Source organism: Amia ocellicauda, chromosome 9, assembly GCF_036373705.1.
Source record: "Amia ocellicauda isolate fAmiCal2 chromosome 9, fAmiCal2.hap1, whole genome shotgun sequence".
Classification (NCBI taxonomy): Eukaryota; Metazoa; Chordata; class Actinopteri; order Amiiformes; family Amiidae; genus Amia; species Amia ocellicauda.
The window spans coordinates 27,427,685-27,449,646 of NC_089858.1; the positions used below are offsets into that span (position 1 = coordinate 27,427,685).

The 21,962-nt window shown below is 35.9% G+C and overlaps 1 protein-coding gene across 1 annotated transcript in view; it reads left to right on the forward strand.

Annotated features, from left to right (window-relative positions):
* Window positions 1-21,962, forward strand: part of znf469 (zinc finger protein 469) — a 303,856-nt gene that overhangs the window by 199,069 nt on the left and 82,825 nt on the right. The window lies entirely within an intron of this gene.

A 21,962-nucleotide genomic window follows, 5' to 3' on the forward strand; every position in this document is an offset into this window, starting at 1 on the left:
AATAAATTCCATGTGTATTGTGTGTTGATATAAACAAACAAACGTGATCATTACACAATGAATGAAGGCGAGATGGAGGAGAGTAGTGTGGGTGAAACTTCACAGCAAAGTGACCCCAGTGAATCTGTCCCGAATAAAGGGTCATCGTCGATAGTGTGGACATGATTTGGTTTCAAGACAACTGCCACAGAACAGGAAAACGTAATTCAATGTCAGTTGTGTCCTATTATTTTTTCTTTACGAACAGTATAAAATGGCCATTAAAAAATACCGTCATACCGTCAAAAATGTGACAAATACTGTGATACTGTGTTTTGGCCATATCACCCAGCCCTAAGTCGTTTTATATTTTTAATTTATGTAATGATACGTCTTCTTTGTCTTATCGCAAGGCGTAATCAAGAACCTCGACAGAGATTCAGAAACATAAATTCTTGATATGGTACCATTTGATGGTGGCTCATTGAGTTGATAGATAAACTTTCCCGAATACTGCAAACCTGTATATTCAGTCACTGGTATGAATAACATTAAATAATTACTTAACCTATGCATTAACTTTAATATCACCAGTTAATGTGGAAAGAGTTCTGTTGCATTGCCCAGAAACAACCTCATCTGAGAAGTCAAGTTTAATCTGAGCCTGAATTAAACATTCACATTGTTTTTCTTTATCATTGACATTAACCATCCTTGAGGAAAGTAATAATATGACTCAAAATGGTATTGCTGTCAGAGGTCTGTTCCTGGCCATTACATGCATTCAGTGGAAACAGATTGGGGTTTAAACATAACTTTGCAACAATTTGTTCAACTAATAACTAAGTACAAAATTACAGTGCTAGCACAATTACTTGGCAGCAATTCATCTTCCCCACCATAGATTCAAAAATGCTTACTCTACACTGAAAAGTGAAATCCTTCCTTACCTTGGTTTCCACTGTAGAATAACTGAGGTGTCTTGTAGTGCCAACAATATTTCACCCATGACTTAAATATGTAGAGGTTCTCAAAAATATTATTGTTAATGGAAGCCCAGGAACTAAATTATGCATTAATTGTTGGAGTGCTTATGACTCAATCTTTTTAACTGGGCATGGATGTAGATATACCACATCGGACAGCTCCACCAACACCATATGTGTCTGTATATTTAAAACATTCTAAAGATTTTTGGAGGTTTCATGTTTTCTGTCATTTTTTTTTAATTTTAAGAATGTTCTAATGTGGTCAAATGCTTTTTTTTATTTAATGTGTTTCTTTGTATTGAAAGGTACACTAAAGATGGGAAAACACTGGCTGTTGTCACTATTTAATATTATATTTGATATTTAATATCATTCTGTTCTTGGAGTCTTTAGAGCTTGTTCCATTTTGACATCGATGAGGTTTGTACATTTGAGGGAAGATCTGTCCAATCTGATGAGAAGTTTCCTGGCACTTCAGCTCAGATACAATGGAAACTGACCTTACTACAGTTAATTGCATACACATGGACTACAGTTTGAAATCAGACAGATTTATTTCTAGACTTCTTCCAGTAACATTTCTAGGACCTGCATCTACTTATTGTTTTGGGAGTACAGCAGATTTTGGTTTAGCCTGGATGAAATTGGCATTGTCTTCAAGGCTATGAAGATTACTTTCAGTGATGGGTATTTCCAGCATTGAGATCTATAAGGAAATGTAGCCTTTACATTGTTCAGCGGTCAAGTGCTCTTAAGTCCTACAGCAGACATTTGCTTCTCGTACTAACATTTCCATTTATGTCTCGGTGATCCATTTTATTGTAATGCCCATCAGGTTTTTTCTTTCTTTCAAGATTTTTCAATCAAATTTCCACTAATTTTATTCTACTCTAGTCCTAGAGAGCCATTGCTTGATTTTATTTACATTCAAACCAATTACATAATAATACTGTTATTACCTTGCAAACCGTACTTTATGTTTGAAGACATCTGTAAATCATCTGAAGGATCAGGGCTCTCTTGACCAGTGTTCGATATCACTCCCATAAGAATGTGCCAGAACTGGTTAGTATATAATATGCATGTACTAACCAGATGTACTCATCTTCAAAAATTTTAGGTCTGTGTTTACAAGCCTTATGTTTACTAAGGTCGGTTTTAATTCACCATGTAGCTGCAATAATTTCCGTTGGCACATCTATCTCATATCATACATTCTTCAGTGTTGCTCTTCAATGCTCTATTTAAATATACTGAATATGTTATTCATAGCGGACTTGTCTGTAAGAGGCAACAGTCCTTGGTGGGTTTGACCCTCAACAATGCCTCAGTAAAGTGTGTCCTTCCACAGTGATAAAGCAATTGTAAGTATGCCAAGAGAACATGCCCCACTCCAAGGAGGACCAAGCCCAGATTAGATCAAGAGTTCTTCAGAAAATAACTAGTTTGTGCATGTTAGCCATTCTGTAGGGAAATACCACAATATCTATGATTAGATTTTGTGTTCTTGAAAACAATCCAATACTTTAAGACTTAAGTGGTTTTGGTTTATATATGTTTAACATTCATAGAAGAATACAGGGGAAAAAAGAGTAAAAAAATGATTGCCAAAAAAAAAAAGATGTTACAAGACTTTTAACAGGGTGGGGAACACCCATACCTTAATGTCTTTCTGCACTGAGCATGTAAAGCCTCACTGCCAATGTTTATGTGTAGACTACCCATATTAAGAACACTCAATTATGACATGTTCCTAGCCAAAACTGAGACATTCATTACAGTTTGGATTTGCAAAAAGACCAGAATTGTCCTTTTTCTGTTTATCATCTATAGCCAGTAATATTTCATCAAGCCTTTAAGACACAAACTTTGTTTTGTTTTTGTCCATAGAGCGTGCAAAATGTAGAGACAATCATTGGCGAATGTCTCCACATTAGCTATTCCTGTGTTTCCAATCACGGTTTAAGAAGCGATTTTAAGTGTTTCAGTCAAAAACACTTTAGGGATCATTTATTTGATTAGACGGAGCATTCTGATTGCGTAGGGAGATTTGTGTCATACAATAAGGTAAATGCCATGTATATAATCAATTGTTGGTCTTAATTTACCATGATTTGATTGATGAGAGTTTGACCTGCTGGTGATTAATATATATTTATTTTTAATTAATATTCATCTTTGATACTAAATTATGATTTGTTTAGAAATTGGGGAAGCATATGAGATGTGCATGTGAACTATGACTCTTACTGCTGTCATGTCATTACTACACAGGTAGTAATAGTGGCAGAGATAGGAAAAATAACAAAAGCTAAACTTATATTGGAATTATTATTATATATATATATATATATATATATATATATATATATATATATTCAATAGTCAGAGTGGTTTTCACAAGAGAAAGTCAGAGCATTCGTAATGAACAGATGATCACAAACTGTGAACACTGAATCAAATGTTCATGACCAAACTTGCATGTATTTTAAATAAATGTAAAAGCAAATTGGTATTAAAGGTCTAAGACTAAAACTGCCTCTCCCTGGGTGACTAGGTGCCACCTTCTAGCCTCTTCAGTTGAGCTCTGGCAACCAACCTCTGGCCACATCTCCCTGCCAGCTCTTCTTTTGATGCCCACTGACTCTCTCCCTCCCCCCGCCACACTCTTCACTTGCACCTGCACTAAGTCTGTCAGGTAATCCTACCTTTATTATTAAACTCCTTCTTTATTATTACAATACTCAATACATACTTTGCAGGAAATACCCCAGAAATGCTTTTCAACACAAAAATAGACCTGATATGGCTGATGACTGGATTAAAACATTACAAAGTGACTGAGTGTAAAAGCTTAGGGAATCTCCAGATGTCTTAGAACTAGAATATCGGAACCCTGGCAAGACAATGTGTGATAGAGAGAAATTGAAAGTCCAAATGCGACTAAAGGGTACAGATTCCAAGGCCACCTGTTTGTGTGTTGAGAATCATGCTGTAGGCGGTGAAAGCAGAAACAGCGCTGCCTGACACTGAGTTTGCCATATCGTTTCTCTCAGTTGGCAAGTCTGAAGCTGCGGTGTTTCGACGTGCCTTGGCTAGCTTATCAAGAAGGCCCCGGGGGGAAATGTTATTGGAGCAGGTGTGATTGGAAACAATGACCTGTGGTGGAACATTTTTTCCTGTATTTCTTGTTAGCCTGAAGTTATATCCATTTTATACACACATATATACATGCACGAACACACACATATATAACATTATTTATGCAGGTATATAACATATAAACCTAATAGTATCATAATACATATATAAATACATATATATATATATATATATATATATATATATATATATATATATATATATAAATACATAATAGTATCATATTAAATGTCTTTGCTTATTTGTCAGGGTGATTGAATATGGAAAATGTACACTCTTGAGAGAAATATGAATCATCTTTTGATGTAAATATGCTCTTTTCAAATCGCAGGCTATCAATACCTCAAACTCCTGAAAGTACCGAATGCATCATAGGACATGAACTCGTAACCTGTAGTGCAGATGTAACAATGGTTTCAATTAGAATGCCTTTGATCACATTTCCCTCAATCTTCATAATAATAATAATTATAATGTGATTTATTTATCATGGCTTCAGTAATTTTTGAATGTCTTTGAGTTATTTATTTATAGTTCTCTAAATGTCTGTTCGTTGGTCAAGTAAACAATTGAGAGAGACACAGCCCAAGCAGTTGTGTGACCAGATTTGGTGCTCTGTTGTTGTTGGTTCTCTGTTGATTGAAAATGTATATTTTCCTAAAGGGCAGTCCAATTACAATGGCTGAGTTTGCGATTGATGTCAAGCTCTGTGACACATTATTCAGTTCTGTCAATAAGAACAAAAGTCACTCGCCTCAGAAATGGAATTTATAAATCCTTCAGAATACTTTTTTCTATAAATAATTAAATCATATTAAATAGTGTGGATCCTGATGGAAAGTTAAATATATGGATAATTTTATATGATAGAATTAATGTAAACTGTGTTCCATTTTAGAGAATTTAGGACCTTGCACTAAAGGATCCAATATTCAAGAGATGCTTAAGATTAAAGTTAAAAAAAGAATGCCCTCTGTTGTTTTTGATAATATAATAGGAATTATATAATATTAAGTTGTTATTGTATTACTAGGCATATATATATATATATATATATATATATATATATATATATATATATATATATACACACACATATCTATATCTATATATTAAGTGGATTGTATGTTGAGAATTGATAATTCACAGGTGTAGTGTCTGTAGTGAAAGGTGTGTCTCCTGTTCATGTATCCTTCACTGATGTATTATGACTGGGGAGAAGACAAGACTGATTCAATTTGACACTGATTTGAAACTAAGTAAGGGTGTCTAGAATTAGGGCTAGTTCCGCTACTGTGTGTGATCATTTATTTTTTGGATTTCTATTTATCCCTTATTATCATTAGTTCTTCATTATGCATACTACTGTGTACATATCACTTCAGAATGATTACAATAAAATTATTGTTAATGAAAGTAAATAAATGCAAAGTATGTAAACAGAACAACAGTTTCTACCTCCATAATGTGTTGAGACATTGCCTTTACATAACTGCAAAAATAATTTACAGCATAGCTATAGTTTCCAGAGAAAACGCATTGTGTTTCTTATATATATGGAATCAGGTAACTCACCCCTTAAAAGCAGGACTCGGTAATAATTCATGCATTGAACTTGCAACTGAACTGATCTCTGAATTTGCAGCCTTCCTATGAAAGTAAGGGGTTTCCTGTCTTTCCTATTTGACCAATCTCATCTAACTTGATGCTAACTTGAATCTGACTTGCAGTGAAGGAAAATAAAGATATCTCCATGTTTATCTGCCTATACATTGATGTTTTCAGACATATACAAGCAAACTATATTCACACATTGTTGCCTGAAATGCCATGAGATGTTCTTAGGAGTGACAAAAGTGCGCCGTGAGATCTACTCTTGTATTCGTTGCTGTCATTAAAAGTTAATGGAGCAAAGATCCAAAGATTTGAAATCAGGTCTGCAATAGTCATGAAGTGCAGAATGAAGCACAATGTTTCCGACAGGGCACACAACACTTGATTGTGATTGACATGTTTTTTCCATTTCATGACTTATAATGAAAAAGGATTTTTGAAATCTAAAATACGATGAAATTAAACATCCCTCTGTTGCTGCACACTTCTGCAACTGTGGGTTTCTCACAGAACTCCATGGAAATAGGTTTTCAGCAAAGGCTAATTATATTCAGGCATATATTTATTTATATAGGTTGAAGTGCTGCAACCAATGGACACATCAGAAAAAGATGGCAGTGTGTCTTTTTTACATTATTAACAATAATACCCTTATAATATCATAAGGTATCAATGGCTCAGTTTGCTGGTTTAGGATTGTGTCTTATTTTTTGGTTACTCATTGAAGGATATGTTTAATGTATATATATATACACAGCATGAATCTTACTCTTGACTTTTGCTGTCTTCATCCAGCCTGGCTCTACAAATGTCTTGATTTCATACTGCCTTAATTCAGTAGGTCATCTTTCTCTCTTTCCCTCTTTTTTGTTATTTTTTGTATCTTGGGATCCAGTCAATTGTTCCATTGATTAATGATACATTTGTTTTGCTATGTATCCAGCTCATAGTAATTGTATGATCTGCTCAGCCTAGGAATGATGTCATGTTCTTTTTCCATTGTTACTCCCAGTATATGACAAACATATACACAAAGTGTGACTTTATTGTATACAGTGTGCTGTGTGGTAAAATAAACAGACATACAAAAGCCACAACAAAACCGAATTCCCTTGGAGTCTACCTTCACGCAAAATGGATCCCTGACAACACACACTAAAGAATGACACACATGACAAACAGCTCCTATTTGCGAATTCAGTCCAAGTCCCTAAATCAAAGATCGTTACATCTTTGCTCTTGTTCACTCTCACTCTTTGACTCCCAGGCTCTCCTCCTGCCTCTCCACAGCCAGGAAGTAGGTCTCTTACTGATTTTCCTCCTCCGGAGACAGTACCCTGTCCCTGCACGTATTGCTTTGCACAGCATCACAATACATCAATACACAACCATAGACACATACACACACAGACACACACACACACACATTCGAGGAAGGCAGTGGTTGGAATGTATGGTGACTTATCATTACCTTCCATTGTGGATCCACTGCTGCATGAAATTATTCATAAACCTATTCTATTTGTCTTGATCAACGGCATCTCTTTTCCAGGGTACTGCAGCAAACATTCTGATCCCATCCTCCCATTTTCTATATGGTTTTCTTGGTCATTTTTTGTGTTTTGGGATCTATCTCATAGCTTCTTTGGTCCATTCTGATGTGTTCTTCTTGCAATGTGTCTGTTCCAATTACCTTTTAACATACATGTATGTATATATGCATAGAAGTGAGTTTATTATACTGAGAATTACTTCATCACAATGCCCTTTATCTGAATGCAGGATTACATTAAACACATAACTTTACAAATTATATATATTTTTTTTACAAAATCATGAGTGCATGACTATGCCCAAAATTATGTTTTCATATTTTAAATAAGTCAAACATTATTTTATTGAAATCTGTTGCTGAGGATTATTGTGATTAGATTCATGTTATATGATGTATTTCCAGTCCAGCTAGATTCAGATTTTGGGCCCATATTACAATTATGAGAACTATTCTAAACAACTGGTGCTTGACCAGTGCAATATGCTTTCATTTATAATAATGTACTTGTTAAAGGGAAGTCATCTGAAAACAAAAATCCAAATCTCAGAGGAAGTCAACAGGCCTGAAGCCTGAACTATTGGGGAATGATATGTAACCAGACATGAGCGAACAATGTTTTTTGCCAAATGGCACAGAAAGAGAAACTTGTATTTGTCTGATGATTAATTTTTAATATATTAAGCTTTTCGGCACAAAAAAGGATTGTGTAAGTGCATTGAATTAAAAATTACTTAAGTGCTGTGGACAAAACTCTGTACCTCAACTTTTTTTCCTTCTTAAAATTCCATTCACATCAGACTCCCGTCATGTGCTGAGTGCCGTGCTGTGCACAGCTCAGTCTGATTCCACTTAGTTTAAGGTTATCTGTGGTGAAGGATGTCCACCCAAATTAGGAAGCCCTTTGATTTTCAAGTGCTCTGTTTGCTATCACTGGCTGTATTGCCTGCCAGGTCTCAACACAGAAAGCTTAAGAAATGACAAAGTAGCCCATTGAGTGTGTAGTTTGTTGTACACCAGGCAGTTTGACCAGACTGAATCTACTGTGTTAATTACTACTTACTGCTCATATGAATGGAATATATCTAAAACAATCACCGCCTGGGATATATAATTAGATAATTCACTTATACAGTCAGTGTGATTGCATCTGTAGAACTGAATAATCATCATCATCATCATCATCAAAATGTACATCACAAAAATGTTATTTTCAGAAGAACACAACATCACTTACTGTTTAAAGACCAGGAGTCAGCCTGCTCAGATCTTTACTACTGACCCACTGCTCAGCCAATCAGTGCAGTGCATTCCATGCGTCCCCATACCCATCAATCAGTCAGTCACACCTTCAGACAGACATCCCACCTCCAGGTACAAAGCACTGGAATGTGAGGTCTGAACCCTCCAAACTCCTGAGAAAGTAGCAATGCAGAAAACATTAAAAAAACGTAAAACTGCTCCCTTATTCTGTCTCCTATTGTAGTATTCTGCCATCTATGTCAGTGCAATCTGTCCTGTCAAACAACCTACTGAGCTCCTGATGCAGGCCATTGTGAACCAGGCCCTAATGAGCACAAGCAGTAAGACTACAACATTGACTGCCTATTAACCCTTACTGTTTGTCTCCTGGAAACGCTCACCAAGAAGAAACAAACATTGTTGGCTGAGTAAAATCCAAATACAGGAATCAATGTGTAGCTCATCAGACTTGATAGTTTCTCCTTAGGCTTGAAAGGTCCTACTCATACCCTATGAAATATAGGTATTATTGTTGTTGTTATTATCACAGCATCTCCAGGTGCCTTTACATATTCAGAATTATACCCCAGGATGTAATAGTCTGTAGCCACACATACAATGAAAGCACCCCGCGGAAGACAACATGTCAGTCATAATAATGTCAATTATTCGTAGGTGTCACCATAAGGCTTTTAATCATGCATCAAGTGAAATGCTGAAGTGTTCTTCTCACTGCCGTTTTGTTTTCCCCTATACCTGGACATCTAAGCTGTTTTATTCATGCAGAGTTACTGTAGCTGAATCTCCAGGAGAATGCAAATGTAAGCACAGCACATCCTGGTCATGTTTTGTTAATAGTCTGCCAGAAATAATCATGTGAATCCAGGAAATCCAACTAAAGAACATAATACAGTATCTAAATCTGATATTGTGTGGATCCCAGCATTAAAAGTTTTTTTTTTTTTTTTTTTTTTTAAAGGGATACTATATCCATAATAAACATTAACCTTTTAAATTAACTCCTTTATGACTGCTATATAAAGTTTACTTGTTGATTTGTACAACATTATAAATATAAAATTGTTCATTTAATTCCTTTATAAAGATGTGCACTTTATACACATTTTCAGTAGATAATAATGTATTTTTTTTAAATACTACGGTATGCATTAATAGATTTCTGTATTCTCATCTGTAATAGTGTTCGATCTTCTAAAATTGAGACGGGGCGATAGAAAAAGCTTGCTATTTTCATCCATTACCAATGTAGGTTAATGTAATGCTGCTGTGCTAATATTGTATTTGAAAAACCAATGTTTGATGTCCCACAGGAAAACTGAGATTATTGTATCATTGATAAACATAGATGTATCACTGTTTTCGGAGAGAGCTTGTCTGGGATGATCTGATGACTACCAAGTAGCCACAACAGCAGGCTTGTTGTGAGCTGCTTTAGGGATGTCTGACTCCACAGTGGTGGATATGAAGGTCATCTTGAGGAGTAGTGTGTAGGGAATGTGTGCCACTAATTGAAACATGTTCATCAGATGACATTTATGTAGTAATAAAATCATTTTTTTGTCATCTCATTTGCTTCATATAACATTTTCCATCCATTTTCTTAATACGAAAATTATGTCAATTTTTGACTTGTGTTTATTTATTTTGGATATTCCATTTAATTGATCAAATGTAATGGGGCTCACAGGGTATAAGCTTATTACAGTGACATAATCTCTCTCTGCACATAGTGGAGTGTACAAAACTCCCACGTCAGCGGACCAGTCTTTTGTTGTAGCAGGTTAGTCGCTTTGCTGGTGAGGCTGTGCGGGGCGCTTGGTGTGCCTGAGAGATGTCCGTTTCGTATCAGAGCGGGGGCGTTGATCACACATGCTACACATGCGATCAGCTTTTACAGGCTGTATCCCAGACTCGATGACTCACGGACTGCAAGCCATTTCTGATTCACCTACTAAAGCATTATGTCTGGAAGTCTGCTTTTATTTCAGGGCTTCTCCGTTCACATGACAGCACAACAAATAGAATACTGTCTGTTAGAAAACTTGGATAAAAAGGAATCATCACCAATGTATTTTTAGAACAAAGTAAAAAGTTACTCTTATTGATGTAACTGATTGTAGGCTCGGAATAACACAATATACAGTATATACTGTCAATGTTTTTTGGTCCGGAGTAAAATGTACTTAAAAAACATTTTTTTTCTTTGTTATGTACCTATTTATCTATCAACAGAGTTGTATTTTTAAACAGTTGCAGTTATATTTAAGAAGTGGGGAGCATAAGGTTATGATGTCTGTATTTAAAGACAAAACTTAATGCATTAAGGATTCCAAATTAAATGTTTCAATGTTTGGAGATTTTTTTGTTTTGTTTTTTATATGTTTTTACAATATAATATGATAATACGTAGGTCAGATTTCATGGAGTAAATTGCTTAGTAACTATTCATCGTATTTTGCTGCTCAATTTTGTATTTATTTGCAAATGCAGTATGTTTCTGTAGGAAAAGGAGTAAAAAAAAAGGAAACTTTTCTTGAAAGGGTTAAAGTGTGAGTAAGGCAGAAAAAATGAGAGAAAGTTGTCAGCGGCATGCTAATGAGTTGATGACATCAGAAGACAGCAGAGGGAGAGAGAGAGAGAGAGAGAGAGAGAGAGAGAGACAGACAGAGAGAGAGAGACTGTGCTTCACACAATAAATTATCCCACCTCAAAAACATAACAGTGCAGGTGTGTGGATTCAGTCAGTCCCAGCTGCAGCCCATCCGTGTGTGTGTGTGTGAGAGAGAGAGAGAGAAAGAGAGAAAGAGAGAGAGAGGGAGGGAGAGACAGCGCGAGTGAGAGCAAGAGAGAGGAATTGAAACGTGGGGAAAATAGTTGTTGAAACCTTTCTCCTCCTCGACCAGTTACCATCTCTACTCATTAAGCACCAGTCCACACGCAGGACTGCTTTTTTTTCTTCTCTCTCTGTGTTGCTGTGTCTGACATTTACTGTTGAAATCACCGGAGTCTAATGATAGTAGCTGTGCTCACAGTACACAGTGAGGACCAGGAATGGGATGAGAATAGCTGGAGAGAACCGAGGGCAGTGCTCCAGTGAGGAACGTGCAAGGTGAGGGGGCATTTTGCTATCTCTCTCCAAGGAATTCTTACATTTAGTCATTTGCATATGTACATGTGTTTCTGTTTATGTAAGGATGTATATCTATGTTTACAGTATGAATCTGGAACCAATTACAATCTTTTTCAAAGTGCTTATAGGCTTTCTACCTTTTTCTGTAGCCCAGCTTTTTGTAATTTTAGGTTGCATTGCAAAAGCTTTGTATGAATTTCTGTTTTTATAGATGCTTGTCCTATATTCGGAATTTCTTCCTCTTTTCATATGCTTGTTTGTGATTATCCTGATATGTTTGACAGCTGCATAACCAAATCATGCAAAGACATTTTTAAAGAAATGCTAACTACAGCATGCCAGAAGCAAAAGTTTTATTCCAGGAGAAGACAATTACTCCCATAATCATATTCATATATCTTTTTCTTTTCTGTTTTAACTAGGAGATGCTTTTAGAAAGGGTCTGTCAGATTTAAAATTTTCACTGGCTCCTGTTTCCAGGGGGTCTGTGCTGTTGTGGGTTGCGTTGTATGTTTTCTTTACATGTGTTGAGTTAGAAAGCGTGCTTTATTGGCTAATTCATAGAGGTTTAAGACCTGAAATGACTCCAAGGGGAAGGAGTGTCTAGAAGGAGAAGACTCCTGAGAATAACAGCAATGAAAAATATTACGAGCACATGAGAGAGGTGAGGTAGCTTTCAAGTGGTGGGTATAAAATTAATATGTGTGGACATTTGATTTCAAATTAAGAAAGCCTTTGGCCAGGATATTAAAAAGAAAAAGAAAAAAAAGAAACCTGGCACTGATACAGTCAGAGGACGGTTTTATAGCAAACTTACTATAAATTGTGAAGTTTGATTTGTTTTACTAGTTTACTTAACTTTGAACAATTAAAGACCTGCCAAATAAATTTACTTATTAATTAATTAATTAATTAATTAATATTTGGAATTATTAATATTCTTGTTATTGTTTTTTTTATAATAAACAAATAACAAAATATGCATCAGTCTTCTGACATAGAGATCTATTTTAGTTTATTTACGTTTACTTATTTTGCTCAAACTAAGCAAAAGATCCTGAGAACCTTATGCTCAGAATAATTTAACAGTTGTGGAATCTGCATGCCTTCACAACAGACAGCATTGGAGTACCTGACCTGAGGATAGATTTAGTGCTGTTTTGACTGTTGCATTAAGCTTACATTTTGAAATACTAACATGTGCTTTGCTAAAAGCTTATACTAATTCTCTGACATAGATCTGTTTAGCACTTAGTTATGATATTTGTTTATTTTAGTTTATGTTCACTATGACCTTAATGGGCTACATTATATTCCACTTGGAAAAGGTAATACTGAAGTGAGCAAATGAAACAGAAAATGCATCATTCAGGTTCAAACACCCTAGGGTTTGTATTATTGTACACTTTTCACACCATTTTATATATTTTTTCTTTGAGATGCTCTTTCTGGAAATTGACTGAGGTATAAAGCTGACACTTAGTTTGCCTGCTGTCAAACACTGGTGATCAGTAGGAATGTAGAACATTTACTTAGTCACAACGTCTCACCTGAACAAATGTAGCATTGTTTGCATGTGGATGGGGATGTTTAGAGTAAGAGAACTGTTTAATCTACAAACATGTTAAAACCTGGGAGATGCAATAGGTTGTGTTAACACAGTTATCTTGTATAGTCATTCCAGTGCAAGCTCTCAACAGCTGAAGACCAGTAGCTCAAATTGTATTTCAGAAACAAGGTATGTTGTGTTAGGCAAGACATTTATTTCCACAGGGGAAGGTTGCAGACAACGCAAAGCAATAGGAATCAAAGCAACAGTGGTCAAATAGTCAGTAGAGAAATAGTTAAATAGTTTAAAGTCAAATTCAAACTAAAAATTAAGGATATCCATGCAGAAATATTAAAAATATACACTGAAAGTAGGTTTTATACATATATTGCAATGTGCAAACATGGCTAGTCAAATATTTTGAAATACATGTACAAATACAGATGTCTATGTTTATTAAACATATTTTTATTCTCAAAGTGAATTTGGTCTCATTCAAATCTGCTTATTTTATAAGGTTATTTGGTAAACTGTATTGAAACTGTCTTTGGATTGAACATCTCCAGCTGCCCCATAAACCTTTAATGACAATATATATTGTCTGTCAATAGTGTTGTATTGCTGCTGTTGCTGTTATTTATGTCATGAAAAATGCTAATGAGATGAAAGTTCTTTTCCTGGATAAATTACTATTTCCTTTAATTGTCCTGAGGTATTTGTTGTGTTTCACTCGGCCTAGTGGAGTTACGCCAACTTTCTGTGGTTCAACATTCTTTCATGCAACTCCTTAATATGACACGCACTAATACACACATTTTATCTCTGCATTTTTTCCGCAACTAAATGAAAAGGACACATGTGCTAGCACACGCTGATGGATGTATCTTATGTCAACTCAAAGACAAACAAGAAATACACAAAAGATAAACCTTGCCTTTAAATTGGAGAAATTCCACATATGGACCACTCTAATGCAACAAATGCACACCTCCAAAAGGCCATCCATTTTTTCTCACAGGTGATATTTCTGGGTTCATATTTGATGCTGTATTATGTTCAGTCACCTCTGTTACTAAACACAGACCAGGATGAATGTGACTAGGTTGCTCTTGCTGTTCTGCCGTTCTGGTACCTACACTGCTCAATCTAAGAATTTAGATTGATATAAATGAAGACATTGATTGCAAGAAAAATACTCTTAATATTCCTGGTATGGAATGCATAGTTTTTTTCACATATGAGACTTATAAAACCGCCTTATGTAAACGAAAACACAGCATGGCAGATTTATGAACAGTGTTCTGCACAATTTCACTGAATTTTCAAGTTCTTTTCCCACTATAAAAAATAAAACCTATCAATTCTTTGAGATTGAGTACAACCACAAACTATGTACGTGTGTCTTACAATAGTCTAAAGCAGTATTTAGACTAAAGCACAAAAAATGAAGTTAGAGTAAAATGGAAGACAAAATCTGTTCACAAAGTGCACACCCATGGATGGAGTTTAAACTTAACCTGTTTGATTTGGTTCAGCATGGAGACACATGTTGTTTTATCTATTATATGTTTTTTTTTTACTCTTACGTTGTAAATAAAAGTAAATGGCAAATGTTAGCTTAATGTTGAATTGTATTGACCTCTTTATAGCACCACAACATAAGTGAACTATTGAAGCACTTTTCATCAAAATGACCGAATGTGTAAGTAAACAACTCATTTCACATTAGGATACAATTAGTGTTTTATTAGAGAGCATTCATTCTTCTTTTTTAATTGGTGTGTGATAGAAAGGTTAATGTCCCTCTGAAACTCTTTGTGGGCTGTTTAAGGTACCTCTGAGGAAAGAGCTTAACATCCTGCAGATTCTAAATTATAATTTATTATTCATTTATTTATATGCATTATGTGAAAACCACAGAATGTTAAAATTGTTCAAATGAATGCTCTTTGCCAGTTGTTTTCAAGTGTACAGAGCTGTGTTCGAAGAGAGGCGTATTCTCTGAGGAAACAGTTTGGCCAAAATCAAGCTCAGTGCTCTCTTTATATGACCGGCTGCGGGACAAAGGACTTGGCACTCAAAAGAGAATATCTCTTGGATATCTCGCATGATAACCATAAAAAACAGCGATGTCACCTCTCCTCACCTTGCTGTGCTGCTCCTAGCATGTTGTTAACATTAATTATTTTCATTTAATACAATTTTATAAATTCACTTGATTTTAACAAGTTAATAATATAATTCATATTTTTTGTTATATATGCATACACCGATCAGCCATAATATTATGACCAGTGACAGATGAAGTGAATAACACTGATAATCTCGTTATCATGGCACCTGTCAGTGGGTGGGATATATTAGGCAGCAAATGAACATTTTGTCCTCAAAGTTGATGTGTTAGAAAAATGGGCAAGCGTAAGGATCTGAGCGACTTTGACAAGGGCCAAATTGTGATGGCTAGACGACTGGGTCAGAGCATCTCCAAAACTGCAGCTCTTGTGAGGTGTTCCTGGTCTGCAGTGGTCAGTACCTATCAAAAGTGGTCCAAGGAAGGAAAAGCTGTGAACCGGCGACAGGGTCATGGGCGGCCAAGGCTCACTGATGCACGTGGGGAGCGAAGGCTGGCCCGTGTGGTCCGATCTAACAGACAAGCTACTGTAGCTCAAATTGCTGAAAAAGTTAATGCTGGTTCTGATAGAAAGGTGTCAGAACACACAGTGCATCGCAGTTTGTTGCGTATGGGGCTGCGTAGCCGCAGACCAGTCAGGGTGCCCATGCTGACCCCTGTCCACTGCCGAAAGCGCATTGAGCATCTGTGGGATGTGCTGGACAAACAAGTCCGATCCATGGAGGCCCCACCTCGCAACTTACAGGACTTAAAGGATATGCTGCTTACGTCTTGGTGCCAGATACCACAGCACACCTTCAGAGGTCTAGTGGAGTCCATGCCTCGAAGGGTCAGGGCTGGTTCGGCGGCAAAAGGGGGACCTACACAATATTAGACAGGTGGTCATAATGTTATGGCTGATCGGTGTATATACACACACCTCAGCTATCATTCTCCTTCACAAGGAAGGAGACAAAGAAGATCTGAAGAATTGTAGACCCATTCCCATTGACTTCCCATCTAATACAAAGTGTTTACAAAGGTAAAAGCACACCGCTTTCAAGACACCCTGGACTTCACTCAACCAAGAGAACAAGCAGGATTCACAAGTGGATATAACACAATTGGTACAAGTTGTCCGAGAAGTATTGCAAAGATGCAAAGAATATGAATTTTAGCAACATCAAATGCTACATCAAAACTCCAACTCCAACTCCACTAAGACACTGAAAAAAATCCAGATCTGCAAAGGAGTACAATCAAGGAGACACAATCTCCCCAAAACTCTAGAAGAAGTGTTCAAGACTTTTGACTGGGAAGAAAAATGAATCATGTTAAATGCAGAAAAAAATATGAATGGATCACTGAATAAACTAAAATATGTGACATTGAAAATATTATAATGGCAATGGACCGGGCACTTTTCAAGAAGAACAGATCAAATGATGACATTGAATAGGTACCAAAACATGACAAAATAAATTAAATTGGAAGATTAAATCATAACCTCTGAAGGCGTGACATGAAAAGAGAAGCTATAGATCGAAACAAGTGGAATCATTTTGGGGAGGCAGTGGATCAATATAGGAAGATGATGATGATACAGAGACACACAAACACACACATATATCTATATCATTTGTATCTATACTAACTGCTATGAAAGCCTTCTTTAAACAAACAGTAAATAGTTTGGTATGGTATGGTGATTTGATGTATAGATGTTTTCCCATGGATTGATCATTCATCTTCTTTGTTTTTCCCATGGTTCTCCATAGTTTCTTATCATGGTTTACTATACCTCACCATGATTTACTGTGATTTCACATTGATCTCTAAAATTTCTGTTGTCTAGTCTTACATTGGTCCACTACTTTAAACCTTTTTAAGGAAAGGTATGTTCATGTCAAATGTAAACAATTTTCTTCTGGGAATGAAATCATGAACCCTCTGCAACATTTTTAATCCTGATGAATATTCCCTATTATAGTTATATTGTAAGCAGTCAATTATATACATAGTACAGCTTGCTGTAGGTATTCCAAGTAGCATTTTAATTGCTCTATTTTCCTATTACAAATGTTTGTGGAAAACCACAAGGAATCTAAGTATGACAATTTAGAATACCAATATTTGATTACTCCTAGATTACTGTTCTACCGTGGTATTCTTAGATGGCTTTGAGAATTTCTTTTCATTTGCGAAAGAAAATAACAGCTCCTACTGGTAAATCAAGTTGAAAGTTTGGAAAAGCAGAATAAGTAGTACACAAATATGAAAAGGAGTAAAATTATGTAATTTTGCAATACACGTATATGAAATATACAAATTAATCACAATTCCCCTACAGGTGAATTCAGTGAATTAAGGTTTAAATAATAAAAAGCACGATAAGGTAAGATTTTGCCCCTGTTGATCAGTACTGCAGTAGTAGTGGGTTGTGGTGGGTTGTTTGGAAGATAATGTTAATAAATCAAGATTACTTCTTAAATCCCATGCAATCTGAAGTATTTCTATGGCTTAACATTTCAACCAACTGATTCCTCACTGTACCAACTATTTCACATATTTATTTCTCTTTTAAGACATTGTTAAATAGTCTAGAAGCTTATGTTTCAAAACATTTTAAAGCAATACATGGATGTTGGCTCACTTCACAAAGAAAACAATTTGAATATCCCGCTTGTATGTAATGGTGTGTATTTCTGTGAAGTGTTTTTAATGCTGTTGTATTATCATTTTATTATAATTATAATTTTAACATTTTATTATTCCCCTCAATTGGGAAATTCTGTGAAATACAGATTCATGGAAAGACACTCAGTAGGACTGTTCCTCTAGCATTTTTTCCCATGTCTTTCAATGGCAGACAATGATGCAGATTAAAAGCAACATGCCTTATAAATCTGCCTGTTGGACCTTTGACCTGAATGAGCACCTTTCAAAGAAGGCAGAGGGTTGAGCTTCAGCAAAAGTGTGTTCTTTCCTAGGTATTTTACATCAATAAAGCAGATATCGGCCTTAAGCAAAACCCCAGCTCCTCCTTATATTCATTTCATGTTTATTATGTTTATGGGACAATACACAAACCACACCCAAGAACATATTGTAGATCAAAAACTGTTAAGATGTTTCTGTTCTGTGTCAGGATTTAGTCCAGATTGTAGGCCTTATCTTAACCCCAGAATTCTCACAGAAATGTCTGAAGTTGTTTAAGAGTCAGAATTCCCCTTTTTGATGGTCATATGCTAAGGGATTTTAGACATCACAGCAGGAATTTAAACAAGGCTGTTTGTAGTTTAAAAATTGGTTATGGATTCACATCTTTAACAATTTACTTATTACTAATGGTATTTTAAAATCTTATTTCAATGAGGTCTGTCTATATTATGACTAAAATACATTCAGATCTAGTAATAAATAAGATGCATTGATATCATTGGAAGATTAAATAGAAATAACTGTTTAAATGCCTTTCACACTGGAAGGGACACGTCAGGGCTTGGCAATCTGGTGTAAATTATTATTTTTAGAATACAATACATCCTATGGAAGCTTTCCCACTGAATGTGTCTTACTTTTATTTTGTTCGTGTTAGGTGTAATTTTTAAAATCTAAATCACATTCCGGATTTTAGTCACATCACCATGACAATAAACATCAACACCTGCAACAACATTCTGTACAAATAATAACTAATACAAATTGCATATTATTATTATTATTATTATTATTATTATTATTATTATTATTATTAGTAGTAGTATTATTATTAGTAGTAGTAGTAGTAGTAGTAGTATTTAATAACATAAAATACCCTACTACTGACATATCTCATCCTCTTTATTTCCAAAAGCTGCTCCAGTAACTGCATTTCCAGTCTTTATTTTCTTAGTGTCTGTCCACTCTTTGTTTATTGGTTATTTTGAAATGACATGCCCAGTGTTCAAGGACCTTTACACTCAAGTTATATAGAAATCCAATAGACAAGCTGAACAAGTTAAAATACAGTTGGATAGTGTGAATGTTACTGCTGAAACATTATTTGGTTTTAACTAAAATGTGGATCTCATTGCTTGACCTTCAAATACATTAGAGCAATATCAATGCTGAATTGAACATATATTACATATTCATATGCTTAGCATGACTTCAAGAGAAATTGTTTTTACGGCTTTGGTCCATTTATTGTTTTCTTCCAATTGTAATGGTCCATTATGGAAAATAATAGACTCTGCTATTGTAATTTGTGGGGAAATAAATGCAGTTCAGGAAATCACTGACAATACTATAAAATACTTGGCAAGCATATTGAGACCACCATGCGGCCTAGTGCAGCCAATCTATGAATATGCCAACATACTCCAAGGTTGAGGATTTGGGATCATGTCTTGAAATGAGTGTGTGCAGGGTCTCTGCATTGCTCTTTTGAAACCATTAGTGCGTTAATGAGCACTGAACACCACAGAACTGGCTGTGTCTCACACCACCTGTGCTAGTCGCCAATTGGCTGCGTGCTGCTGTGATTGAATGGAGTCTTGCCACCATAGGGATCCGCAGGGTGCTGTGCAACAATGCTTCCAAGCTTAAGGATTGCTGCAGGCCTGCTGTAGTTCGACTGACATTTCAGCTCCAGTGGTTCCATTGTGGAATGTAGTATGCTAAGAGGCCTGTCAAGCCCATTTCCCAAAACACCTCAGGTTGTCCCAGGTCATCTTGGGATCACGACAGAAGGTGGAATATCAGCATCAAGCCACATTGGCTACATATAGAGCACATGTACTTCATTGCAATAATTATTTCCTATGGAGCAGAGATTAGGTTGTATTATGTGTATTGAGCCCATGCTTGTAACTAGTAGTTAATCAATTGAGCTTGTTGTCTATATTCCAAAAGCCATAAATTTACGAAATCACAAGAGCTTGGAAAAAGCTCTAAAGGAGTTAAGGTTTGTGCCTGTATATGATTTTAATAAATCAATTGTTTTAAACCTAGAGCTGATAAATTGATGTTATTTACTACTTTCTTTCCTCTACTCCATTCCTCTATTCCAACAACTCTTTCCTCATGACGTCAGCAAGGCAAACTTCAGGTGAACTGATCTTTTTGCTCTGTCCTCATTGCTCTTCGAAATCTATGATATGAAATATGGAGTTGGGTGGACTGAGAAACAATATGTACTTCTGTCCAGTTTCTTCACACTTGACGTTTGCTTTCTGAACTGGTGTTTGGAATGGGGACACAATTGAATTGGGCTCAATTTAGATGGAGCAAACCAAGTAAAAAGCCTTCCTTCCACTGGAGGTTTTATATATCCAGGAAACAGTGAAGAGATGGGATAGGAGTTTTTGTAATCTTGATGTTGATGATGTTGAAAGCCAAGGAGTGTGAATGGTGACCATAGTGAGAACAGGTTTGTAGCAATTTGTCTCATTAAATGCATCTCCACGCTGCTCATAGACAGGGATTAAAATAGCAGTGTGTTAGTGAGGCAGAAGAGTGCAATGCCGCCATCTGTTTGCCACATGCAACCCTACAGCCACATAAATCACAAACTCATTCAACGATGCGAAGCATTCCGTCTGGCTAAGCACACTCTGGCTACCTCTCCTGACATGTGTATATCAGGAGGGAAGAGTGAAAGAGAGAGAGGCCAGGGCTATGGCACAGGAAATAACATGCAAATGATCAAATAAATGCGGGTATGGGCACAGGCTTTCCAGAAATTATGAAGGTAACAGTGGATCAATCGGGTTATACCTCTTTCCCTGTTATATTTGGCCAGACGTTGTACAGTAATTGACTAGCTTGTATCAACATTTCCCTTAGATGAGTTGAAGCGCATTGATGGTTCAGTGGGTTCAGTATAATTAGCGGTCAAGCACCCATTGAAATTTGGTCCCATGGCTTGCTAGGTATTGATTTACAGAGGTTTGTTTGGTCCATGCTTCAGCAAGGATTATATGCAATCTTTAGTTCCAGGGCATTTCTACTAAACAATTTAAGGCAAGTATTTATTGTTTATTTAATTAGTTTTGATTTATTTCCTAAAAACAGATTTAAAACATTAGAATGATGATTTAAATGCAGATACGTGATGAAATCTATATTTTGAAGAAGAAAAAACTAAATTAATTTGCATTTAACAAATGCATTGTGTTCTGTTTTGGTTTGTGTTATGCTATTTAAACAATTATTTGATTTGCTTAAAGATTTGTGTCTTTCCTAGCAGTGGAATAAGACTGGACTTTATAGCTTGGAAGGATAGTGAAAGTACACACTTCCTCTCATATGGTCCCCAATGAACATCCACAGAATACAAAGTTAGGAACTCAAAGGTAGTTTTTAATTTCACTCATAATCTTGACTAGCTAACCACCTTATTGCAATTGTATTCTCTAATGATGTGATATGATAAGATATGGAAAAAGCCACACTTGAATCAGTCAACTACATAACGAAGGCGAAAGACAAAGTTTCAGTAGCATTTTATGTCAGGTGTAGTATGGACACTCAGTTGTTAGGCTGCTTCAAGACATTGGTCTTTAGACTGTATGTACAATGGGAACATCCAAAGAAATCTTTAGGGAAATACGTACAAAAAATGTAGAAAC